The sequence below is a fragment of the Tenrec ecaudatus genome, chromosome 9 (genome assembly GCF_050624435.1).
Source record: "Tenrec ecaudatus isolate mTenEca1 chromosome 9, mTenEca1.hap1, whole genome shotgun sequence".
In the NCBI taxonomy this organism is placed as follows: Eukaryota; Metazoa; Chordata; class Mammalia; order Afrosoricida; family Tenrecidae; genus Tenrec; species Tenrec ecaudatus.
The window spans coordinates 97,148,205-97,160,490 of NC_134538.1; the positions used below are offsets into that span (position 1 = coordinate 97,148,205).

General features: G+C 42.8%; 1 non-coding gene across 1 annotated transcript; it reads left to right on the forward strand.

Moving 5' to 3' along the window:
• The first annotated feature begins 4,283 nt into the window (after nt 1–4,283).
• LOC142457505 (U6 spliceosomal RNA) lies at nt 4,284–4,387 on the forward strand. The gene has a single exon (XR_012786232.1). It is a non-coding gene; the product is annotated as a U6 spliceosomal RNA (small nuclear RNA).
• The last annotated feature ends 7,899 nt before the right edge of the window (nt 4,388–12,286 follow it).

Below are 12,286 nucleotides of genomic sequence, written 5' to 3' on the forward strand. Positions count from 1 at the left end.
AAAGAGCTAGGAGTCAAAGGGCATTCATGGAGGTCTAGACAAAGACATGTACATGCAAATATATATAGGAGGATGGGGAAATAGATCTATGTGTCTATATTTATAGGTCAAGTATTAAGGTGGCGGAAGGACCTTGGGCCTCTACTCAAACACTCCCTCAATGCATGAATACCTTCTTTTATTAAATTGGAACTCTATGATGCTCACTCTCCCGACACAACGGCTGGAGCCAAAGTGGGTGAACAAGTAAATGTGGTGAAGAAAGCTGATGGTGCCCGGCTATCAAAAGAGATAGTGACTGGGGTCTTAAAGGCTTGAAAGATAAACAAGTGGCTCGTTAGTTTTATAGAGAGTTTTCCCACCATGAGGCTTATTTAACTGCTCTGCCCTGGTGACACAGTGGCTATTCATTGGGCTGCAATTCACAAGGTTGGCAGTTCAAGACCACTAGGCACTCTGCAGGAGACAGATAGGGCCTTCTGCTCCTAGAAACAGTTACAATCTCAAACTCGTGGGGGCAGCTCTATCCTGTCCTATAAGGTCACTATGAATGAGTTGCATCATCAAGAGTTCTCTGGGTTGCATGATACCTGTTATTAACTCCTACTGAAGGGGCTACATCTATGTTGTACGTGAAGGAAAAGACAGGTCACTGCACAGTGGGTAGCTCATAGAATAGGCTGCTTAGGGAATCAATTTAGAAACAATCATCAACATAAAAGCAGACCTGGAATAATAGGTACTATGATTGAGGGAGCAAATGTAACTGAGCAGCAACACAGCACGGCATAGGGGGTAAGGAGAAAGTATATGTTAAAGAAGTGAGGTGGCCAGCCCTTGATATCAGCTACTCATTTCCCCCCTCCTCCCTGTTTCCCCTCCATCATGAACCCTTGATAATTTATAATTATTATTATTTTGTCATATCTTACACTGTCTCCCGTCTCCCTTCACCCACTTTTCTGTTGTCCATCCTCCAAGGAGGAGGTTATATGTAGATCCTTGTAATGGGTGCCCCTTTCTACCCCACCTTCCCTCCACTCTCCCAGTATCACCACTCTCACCACTGGTCCTGAAGGGATCATCTGTCCTGGATTCCCTGTGTTTCCACTTCCTATCTGGACCAGTGTACATCCTCTGGTCTAGCCAGGTTTGTAAGGTAGAATTGGGATCATGATAGTGGGAGGAGGAAGCATTTAAGAACTAAAGGAAAATTGTATGTTTCATCGTTGCTACCCTGCACCCTGACTGGCTTGTCTCATCCCCACAACCCTTCAGTAAGGGGGTGTCCAGTTGCCTACAGATGGGCTTTGGGTCTCCACTCTGAAATCACCCTCATTTACAATGGTAAAATTTCTTGTTCTTTGATGCCTGATAACTCTGCTGATCTATCTAGATAAGATAGGCTGGATGATCAGTCTGGAGGAGGAAAGAGTGGAACTGATGGTTTGGGTGGGACATGGGAGAGTGGGGGTTGGGGTAAGGAGGTGGTGTTGACCAACCCAGGGACAGGGGAGCAACAAGTGATCCAGAATTAGTGGCAAGGAGGTTGTGAGAGGCCTGGTAGGGTTTCAGCAGGGGAAATGTAACTGAGAGAAATTACTAAAAGCTATGCTCTTAAGAGTTCTATACTGTAGAGTACTCCTGGACAAAGGGAGAAATACATTAGGATAAAGACAGGAAAACAAGATTTACTGTGATTGAGTTGCTTCCAATTCAAAGCACCCCTGTAGATCCATGCTCTGTGTTCACCAGAGTGTTGTCTCTTCCCTGGCAGACATTTAAAACTAAGTCCCTGTAAAACTGGCACGGCATCAGAGTATAATCTCTTCCTTCACAAGGGAGAAGGCGGAGGAGGACCATCAAGCAATCAAGACCATCAGCATCAGCTGCCCAAGCTGATTCTCCATGTGTGATTCCTATGAGCAGGAGGTCAGACGAGCTCAGCCTTCAAACCTTTTCACCAATTCTAGCACCTGCTACTCACCCCATGGCCACTATTTCTCTGCGGGCTAAATCATATCATGCCAATGACACTCCAAAGTTTCAGACAATATTCAGAATAATTGTATTTATTGGGGAAGAAGCAGGTTACAATTCAGGATCAGAAATGACCCAGGACACAGTCCTTTGATCAGGGCAGTCTCTTTATCAGCTGTGTTTGGAGTTACAATTCTCTGGTCCCAAGCCTCTCTCAGCCCCATGGTCTCTTGACCTGTGCCCCCCTCAGGCAAGTGCTGCAAAACTGTTTGAGCTCTGCCAATTAAGTGCCCAGAGCAACCCACTCTGCCAATGAACCTTGGTTCCAAAGTACTCAGCTCTAGCTCCAGGAGTCAGCAAACTTAATTAACTCCACCAAGTGCCCAGAGACACACTCCCCACCACACTCAAAGGCACTCAGTTTTCTCACTCTGTGCACCCAGAATCCCACTGCTCTGTCCTGTTTAGGTCGCCTGAGTCCGCTGCCTCTGCTGCTACTGCTTCTCAGCTGCTCTGGCATCACAGCTCTCGGTTGCCCGATCAAGGAAATCGGGCATGGGAACCTCAAGGTCAAAAGACATACTCCAATTCTGGCTCTTTCCCTTTATGACAGAGAGATCCCCTTTGCTGCCTCCAGGCTGGCTTCTTTTAAGCCTTTTTGGGTGACAACATTGACCGATCTCCATGCTAGGGGAGGTTCTATCCCTTATCTGCATAGTCCCACTTCCCCAAGGGTGTCATGCCTCTTATTTACATTATTGACATATTATTTCATCCACTTGGTGAGCACCAATTACCTCACATTTGCATCGCCTACCCAATCATTTGTGAAAACGTTACCATGACCACAGCTGAAAGAGTCATATACGGTCATTTATTTTGCCTCACAACATTTTCAGCCTTTTTAATACTGGACTTCTTGCTGCTACAAATGTAAACGGGTGACGCACCCCTTGGGGTCTGAAGTAATGGAGTGTGTGGTTGATTGTGTGTGTGTGTGTGTGTGTGTGTACACAAAGGCCTCTGAAACACACACACGGATGCGGCTGTCATTAAAGAACAGCCAAGGAATGTCACCTGATCTACATCCGCCAATGTTTGTGAAAAATAAAATTTTACTGATTTTAATCACTGAGACTTCGGGGATTAGTAGTCTTCTGAGCATAGTGCAGTGTGACTAATATAGCCATGAAGAATTGATTCACCATATTCCCCAGCTGTTTTTCTGGGATCCTACACCTAAAGAGAGAATGTGGAATTCTGTGGTAAAGGGTTTCTGAGCTGCTGGAAGACAGGGATTGATGAGCTTGATTCTCGGGGGTCTAGATAAGATGCCCTAGGAAAGAAAGTTCTGAACAGAAGACGCCTGGCTCAGGTGAAGGAAGAAACTCAGAAATTGGATCTTTAGAAGGGCACCTGGATCACCATGAATTGGTATTGATTCCAGAGCATTTGTTTTGTTTTGTTTTTGCCTTTAACACTTAAGACAAACATCTTACTAATATATTTTATATAAGACTATTCATGACGTCCAGAATGTGACATAATCAAACACAAAATTTCAAACCCAAATCAACACTGTGAAAATGATAGTTGAGAGAGAGAGAGAGAGAGAGAGAGAGAGAGAGAGAGAGAGAGAGAGAGAGAGAGAGAGAGGCTGTCCCTGAGAGAATGAATTGTAACATTGAACAGATGTTCCGTTTGTGAATGTGATTTTCACTAACAAGGTATGTTTGGTAGGCATTGCAGAACGCACCAGTTCTGCCCCTTGTTAGGATCATCAGAAAGATGTCTTGGTTCAACAATGCTTGGAGGCTGAAATGTGTTCTCCTTTATGATTTGCAGCTCTGATTAGCTCTGTTTTTCTGCCTAAGGTGCAAAAATGCAAATATGAACTGAGAGTCTGTGTAATTTCTGCTTCTTACATCATTGCTAATAAAAAATAAACATCTTCTTTTGTACTTCACTAAACATGTGGTCTGAGGTGAATGAAGCAGAAGACACTGCTGCCTACCCCTCCACCACTGTGCCGACTGTTTCACATTACTAGGAAACACAGCAAAATGTGCATCTGCCGTGGGAAAAACATATCAATCCCATCTCTGATAACTGCGCAACTGTGGGGAGGAGGAAAGTGTCTGTGTGTAGGAGTCTCGAATCTGATATAATTAGGTAGAGAGAGAAGAAAAAATAAAGTTGGTGTGCCAAAATCTTGATGTTCTTAAGATCTGAGTGAGGATTATGTGGGAATAATTTTCTTGACTAATGTGTATTTGAAACTGTTATAATAAAAATATGGCCCTGTGCTCGCTTTGGCAGCACGCATCCTAAAACTGGAACGATACAGAGATTAGCCGGTCCCCTGCGCAAGGATGACATGCATATTTGTGAAGCGTTCCTTAAATAATAATAATATGGTAGTGAGTTCAAAGGCTTATTGACGAATTACTTTTCTAAAATGTGCCTAAATTTAAGGACATAGCCTAGAGAACTAAGTTCTTTAGTCCTGAATTTTATTGCCAATTGTCAAAAAATAATGATGATTTGTTGTTTTAACAAATAATAGGTTCTTTTTTCCCTTCTTTTTCTTCTTCAGAGATCTTACACATGTGATTTCATTATGGAACAGAGACTGATGGATTCCTGGTGTGATTATTACCTCCTGTAATCTGATCATTAGCTCTTTCTTATCTTTCTTTTTGTAGGTACTATTTAAGTTGCCTTTCTCATTTCTCTGAATTCTGAGTATCTTAAAGTATTCGTCTATCTTTAAAAGCCACAGTGACTTGCGTCACCTTCAGAATTAGACTCGTGTTAAAAACGATAATGATGGACAGCGGCCTAGATCACAGGGACCTGCATTTCCTGCAGCAGAGCACTTGTCTCACAGACGGTGTCCATATTCAGGCTTACCCACTCGACAGCCGATTCACGGTCTATTGTTTTCTAGAAGCCATGTCCACTGATAGTTTGAGCTTGAAAAGCAAGGCTATGGAACTGGCGATGTTATTTTTGCTACGCTGCAGTCTCGCTGTAGCTGGCAATCCTTGTTTTCTGGAGTAGGAGATTTAGTGTGCTATAGGTGTAACTAAAAGACCTACACCGAGAGACGAAAGTGGACCTTCCAGACGTTACTGTGATGTAGGCTGGCTTATTACGAGTCTAATGGTATCCCATGTACATAAGAACACATAGGTGTCATGCTGGGAAACCAATGAGCTGACTCTCATCTTGACTGCAGGCAAAGAATATCTCATCAAAGCTATAAATTTCAGGAGTCTGTTCCCAAATTTAAAACCCTTAAGGAAAATGGTTTTCATGGTTCAACAGTTTTAAAGGGTTGTTCTTACTTGGCTTTGTAACAAGTGAATTAATAGTTTCTCTAAAACAAATCCGCATTATGCCACTGTTACATGCATCTTTGTGCTGTCACCACTAGCACTCAACTTCCTCTCCAGGTTACAAAGCCATAGCGGCCACATGGGGAGACGTTTATTACCTGGTGCGTTTATTACCTGGTGCGATTGCTCAGGTTAGTCCAGGATAGGGCGGCGGAGCGGGGGGGGGGGGGGGGACTTACGCCCACCTTCCATTTCAGAGTGGACCTCAACCTAATACCAGGAGCGGTGAGTCAGTCACTCCAGTCTCTCCTGAAGCAGCAGAGATGCACACAGGCCTCAGGAACCAAGCCCCTGCAGAAAGATCATAGCGACTGACTGCGCTTACTTCTTCTATGGGTGTCAGCGAGCACCTGTGAAACCCTTCAGTAACTACGCGAGAGCTGCTTTTCTTGGAAACTTTCTCCTTTTTTTTTTTTTGGCATATGGTTGATTTATAGAGCAATCTTTTTTTTTGGGGGGGAGGGTATTTTTTCTTTTGCATCTGGGGCAAACAAGACAAAGTATAATGTATATGAGATTGAAGATATTCAGCAAATGCCTCCAACTGTTTAAGCTTAGAGGAAAGTCATTGATTGTTTTACAAAACACACACACATAAAATAAGCAGTTGGAATGTCATTATCGTTTTCCAAAACCTATTAGGACAGTCAAACTACCTAGACTCACCTCATTTCACCTGACTGATCAGAGTTACAAATGAAAATCCATTACAGCCTAGGAGGAGCATGCACTCTTTGGTGTGCCTGGGACTGAAGCTCGAAGCAGTACAGCCAAAGGTTTGGTAGCAACTTGAGCACGTACCTCAACGTCCCCCTCAGACTTTCTAACACAATGCAAATGGGCAGAAATTCTCCAGCAGATATAGCTGTGATTTAAAATTTTAAATTGGATTTAAATGTATTTTTAACTGCAAAAGCACATTCAAAGTAAGAGAATATCATTAAAACATGGAATCATTACAGAGTTCTAAATACATGGCACATTTTCAAATAAAGCACTGAATAATTTTTGAAGCGTGATGGTTAGATTTCCTTTGATTTCCACCGGCATCTTTTGTCGATAGTAATTACTTCTGACTTAGGCGCCTTTGATGTTAGAAATACGATTGAACACTACTTTTGATTTTCCCTGAATGAAATTGAGGGAACAAACTTTAATTTTGTGACCCATACTGCACAGTAGAGTGTGACAAATGGTTTCTGAAAAAAAAAATCAGGATAAAGTAGGACTTTTGTGTGAGAAGGGGAAAAAAAGGTCAAATTGTCTCCATTTCGAGGTCAGAATAAGCGGTTACAAATACTCACGCCACAGCCTTTGTGGGGGCTTTGCTTGCGTTTATCCCGCTTACGTGTCTAGTAGTGTAATTATGAGCTGGGACCAACTCATTGGCAGTGAGTTAGTTTTTTGACTTGAGATTCTGTTTGATTTCATAAGATCTCTTTTCTAATGTGGCATCCATTTCTATATCCCTCCAGTAGCCAGAGTTCTATTTGCTTCACATGGCGAAAGGAAATTTAAGGAGTTTCTACTTTATGGTTACTCTCCTAAACCACAGGATGGATTTATAAAAAGCATTTAAAAAAGAAAAACTGGGGTTTTAAATGATTAAAGGCACAAATATCAGTATGTAAAAGGCCTGTAGACAAGCCTTGTCTCACGTGTTTCTCCACATCGAACTTATTTTAGAAAGGCCAGTTGTGACGAGGTAACATGGCAACATGCTCATCACTGAATCATGACTCGACTCGACTAGATTCAAAGATCGAGAAACAATAAAGTGGTTTCATATTGTGACTCAAGGTGAAAAAAATACTGTTTGGAACAGGTAGAATGGTGTTATTGGTTTGTTTTTGTTTTTTCATCTCACATAAGCCAAAGACTTCAAAATAAATTAAATTGTTGTGAACTCGTAGGGAGAGAGATAACTGAAGGGTAGCTGATGATTTGCTGACAGATGCTGATGAGACGGATGAAGTGCTGACAAGACGGCACGCTTTAGGGAAGATGCTGAAAAGGCCTGGATTCCAATTTCTGCTCTGCCAGGTACTAGCTGTATGCTGTGTGTTATGTGCTACATGCTGTATGCTGTAGTCTGTATGCTACATGCTACATGCTGTATGCTACATGCTACATGTTGTATGCGGTCTGCTACATGCTGTATGCTGTATGCTACATGCTGTATGCTGTATGCTACACGCTGTATGCTACATGCTACATGCTGTATGCTACATACTGTGTGCTACATGCTGTGTGCTGTATGCTACATGCTGTATGCTACATGCTCTATACTACATGCTACATGCTGTTGCAGTTAGGTGCCATTGAGTCGGTTCGGACCACAGCGACTCAATGCACCACAGAATGAGACACAAGGTCCCGTACCAACGGTTCCCACGCTCGAGCCCATGGACGCAGCCACTTTATCAGTCATCCATTTCTGCTGGCCTCCACTTTACCAAGCATGCTGTCCTTCTCCAGGGACTGGGCTCTCCTGACAATTGTCCACAGTGTGTAAGACGAAGGCTCGCCGTTCTTGCCTCTAAGGAGCACTCTGGCCACACTTCGCTCAGGACAGCTCCATTTGGCCCTTTCAGTCCAAAGTACTTTGCTTAGTCTTCCCCAGCACCACAATTCGATGCACCTGTCCGACTATGGTCTTCTTTATTCAGTGCCCAACTTTGACACGCATATGACGCAATAGAAGGGACCGTGGCTCGGGTCCAGCACCCCCTCAGAGTAACATGCTTGTGTTCAAACCCTTGCATTCTCGTGCAGCAGATTTCCCTAACGTAACACGGCTTTTCATTTTAAGAAAGTCTGCCTCAGATAAACAAAGACGTCTGCCAAAGACACTTGGCTCTGAAAACTACAAGTGGATTCTTGCTCCATCTGTGGTTGGCAAATGATAGCTCAGGAATTGGATCCAGGAGGGTAAAAAGGCTGATAAAGTTAGGGATCAGAGGAATTTGAGGATATTCTTAAGCCAGAGAAAATATGTAAGAAAATCTGTTTTATAAAATTCAAGGAAAAGTGCTTAAGGCCCTGTACCTAATAGATACTTAGTAAATATTTTATGAACTAAAACTCATGGCACGGCTTTTTGCCATAGAGAATAAGGTACATCTGCTGCTTCCCTGAGCATTGATGGTGGATCTAAGAAAGACGCAATCTTGGAAATTTCAACTGTTTCTCACTTATGATGCTATTTACTGGTCCATTTTTAAGGATTTTGCTTGTCTTTACATTGAGTTGCAGTGCATACTAAAGCCTCAATTCTAGATCTTCATCAGCAAGTGCCTCAAGTACTCCTCACTTTCACCAGAAAGGTTGTGTCATCTGCATCTTGACACACTGTTAATGAGCCTCCCTCCAGTTCTGATGCCACGTTCTGCTTCATATGATGCAGGTCCTCCTATGATTTGCTCAGCATGCAGACGGAGTAAGGTTGGTGAGAGGACACAACAGGAATAGACCCCTTCCCTGAGGTTAAGCCACGCAGTGTCCCTTGTTCTATTGGCACAATGGCCTCTTGATCCATGGACAAGTTCCGTATGAGCACAATCGAGTGTTCTGGAATTGACCTTCTTTTCACGGTTATCCATGTGCTCCACATTGTCAAATGCAAGATTCATCTGAAGTTAGCACTGCTGTCGCTTATTCCAGCTCCTATTTGGAATCTAGCCTGAACCTCCAGTGGTTCCCTGTCAATGTACGTGTCTGTCAGTTTGTCATATTTTGGTGGCTTGTGTATTGCTGTGATGCTGGAAGCTATGTCACCAGTATTTCAAGTGCCAGCAGGGTCCCCCGCAAAGTGAACAGGCTTCAGTGGAGCTTCCAAAGTAAGAGCAGACAATGAAGAAGGATTGGCTCACCAAAACAAGGGAAGTGGCTGCTGAAAATCATATCCATAGCTACAAAGCCAGCTGTAGACCATTGGGTGATTTATTTCCCCCTGTCGCAGCCTCAGATTCCTCACTGGAGAAAAAGGAGCCCTGGTGGTGCAGTAGGTTTAGTGTTGGGCTGCCAACCCAAAGGTCTATAGTTCAAACCCCACAGCAGCTACATGGGAGACAGGGCAACCTGCTTCCATAAGCACGTACAATCTAGACTTTGAGCATTGGACACTTTGTAGATCAGTTCCACTGTGTCCTATAGGTTGTCCACTGGACAGCAGTGGGTTTGTTTGTTAAAAGATCACTCAAAGCATTTTAAGTGTTCAACACTGTACCTGGAACGGAATAGGCATAATGTACGTTGGCTAAATTGTTACTGGCTTGCAAGGCCACAGGGGCTCATCAACCTTGCGCTATAAGGTTGCTATGGGTCAGAATCAACTCAAGGGCAGCGTGTCATGATATGAAGCGTAGCAAAAGTATGCAGAGAAATTGGCAAGGGTAGTGTATAGAAGATCAAAGGCATAAATCTGCCTTGAACAGTTAAAACCTTGTCTGTTGATCCTCCCTCTGTACCATGTTGGACCTGATTTGGTTTTGAACACTTTCTGTATTTTTGTTTTGTTTGTTCATATTAGAGTGTATCTCAGAGGTGGACGTCATTGGAGGTTACTCTCTTGTCCCTATAGAGACAGCAAGCAGAACAGTGTTTCCGGGGTGGGGGCCAGTACAGCAGTAGGGAGTGGGGAGACGATGTCATAGAGTCTAGGAAGAAAAAGTTTGGAAACTGGGGGAGCAATTGAACAGTTCTGCTTAATGTGATTGAACTACGCAATGATATGATATACGTATTAACTCCCAATTAAAAAAATCATTTTCATGGGGAAAAACAGCAGCAACAACAAAATGTATACCTTGAAACATACAGAGCTCAGCGGGAACTGCCTTGTTTGTCTGGGTCCTGTGAGCCCCGCTGTGGACCTGGCGCAGTGGGACCGCTTTCCAGGAACTTCGCGCTCCGTGCAACGGCGACACTGCTGCTACTCACCTGCTGCGTGTGCATATGGGGATCGGCGCCAGAGCAGTGGACGAAGAGGGTCAAGCAAATTTTAAATCTCCGACTGCGGAGCTCCTCTGCCTTGCCTTCTCAGCCCGATCTTGGCCTCAGTCTTTGCCCTGAAACGCGCTCCAGGAGCCCCTCTGTGGGACAGTGGTTTCTAATCTGGATGGTTTTGTTGCATTATTTCAAAGCTTAGAAGGAAGGCCTAAAGACCCACTTCTGAAAAAACCACCACGCGGCGCACAGTTCTCCAAGGCGCAGAGCCCCACGCACCAGAGTCCACCGGGTGCCTGTGCCCCCGGGGTGCCTGTGCCCCCGGCCGCGCGCCAATGCCGCCTCTGTGACTCACGGAGTCTTTCCCATGCCAGCACCATAGCTGCCACTTTGACCTACAGCTCATACCTTTTGTGAGATTCTCAGGGGCATGTGAGAAAAGTAATGCCCACTCCATTCCCCTCGGGAAGTTGGACATTGGCATTCTGTGATGAGCCTCCCAGAGTTTGAATTTTCATTTTAAGAACGTCTGCCTCAGATAAACAAAGACATCTGCCAACGACACTTGGCTCCGAAAACTACAAGTGGATTCTTGATCCATCTGTGGTTGGCAAATGATAGCTCAGGAATTGGATACGGGAGGGTAAAAGGCTGATAAAGTTAGGGATCAGAAGAATTTGGGGACATTCCTAAGCCAGAAAATAGTGCAAGAAAAGCTGCTTTATAAAATTCTAGAAAAGGTGTTTAAGGCCCTGTACCTAATAGACAGTAAACATTTGATGAATTAAAGCTTATGGCACTGCTTTTTTAGGCACAGAGAAGGTTACATTATATCGTTCCAGTTTCTCCCTGAGATCTTAGAGTATTACTTCCCATGTCAACTGATTAAACCCAGAGCAGTGGTTGGCTTTATTTATTTTCATGTGCAAACATTTCCTATCAATTTTTGAACTGTGCTGCCTTTTCTTTATGTTACTCACTGGAATTCTGTTAACGCTTTTGAAAAAGACATCAGAAACTAGAAATGGAGAAAAAGACTTTCAGACTTTTTTTCTTTTAGGTCAGCCAGAACTATTATCATTTAGGTTACAAATAAAAATCGATTTCTATTTTGTTAAGGAATTCTCTTTTTAAATAAAACCATTTTAAAGGTTTGGGTTTTAAGTAAAAGTTTAAATGGCTCTAAAAATCATACAAATTGCAAATGTGGGTCTTATTTTATTTTTAGTGACTTTATTGAGCACATTGGCAAATTAGATTTTACAATTTAACATTTTACAATTAGAAATTTGATCTACTACTTAAGTTGCAAACTTTTCAAAATACTACAGAAAATCCTGTTAGTTTTTTGGATTTTTCTGTTCCATGCTGAGCTCCTGAGATATATTTTTTCTTTCAGCTTCATTTTCATCTTCCTGTGAAATAAATTTTAGAAAATATTAAAATAGGTACTTTAGGGCATTTTATCAGCTATAATTAATACATTATAATTGTACTTACCTGAAGAAGTATTAACTATTATGATCTCAGTAATCCAAGGAAAATAGCAATAAATGCAGAGGGCAAAACTATGTAATATTTAAATATTTGCAATGGGTGCTCATATACTTTTAACAAAATTTTTTGATATGTTTCAAAAGCAACCAATTTCAACAATGTTCTGGAAATTATGTTTGAAAACTGCTGCTGGAATGTGTCCACTTTAGGGGGTAAGCTAGGTAGTTTTACTTCACTGTTTGATAAAAAACAATAAATTTAACTTCAGAGACACTTTCTGTGCTCCTGCATGGCAGTTCTGTCCCATCTAGCATACTTTCTTGACAGGTCTGCCAATTTTCCAATTACTTGTACCACCATCTGTTATCTGAAGATCAGTCAGGTCTAAAATGGGAAACATGGGCATGTCAGGCGATAGAATGCTTGCAGTCTTCTATAGATTCGAGTCTAAGTGGAGGCCT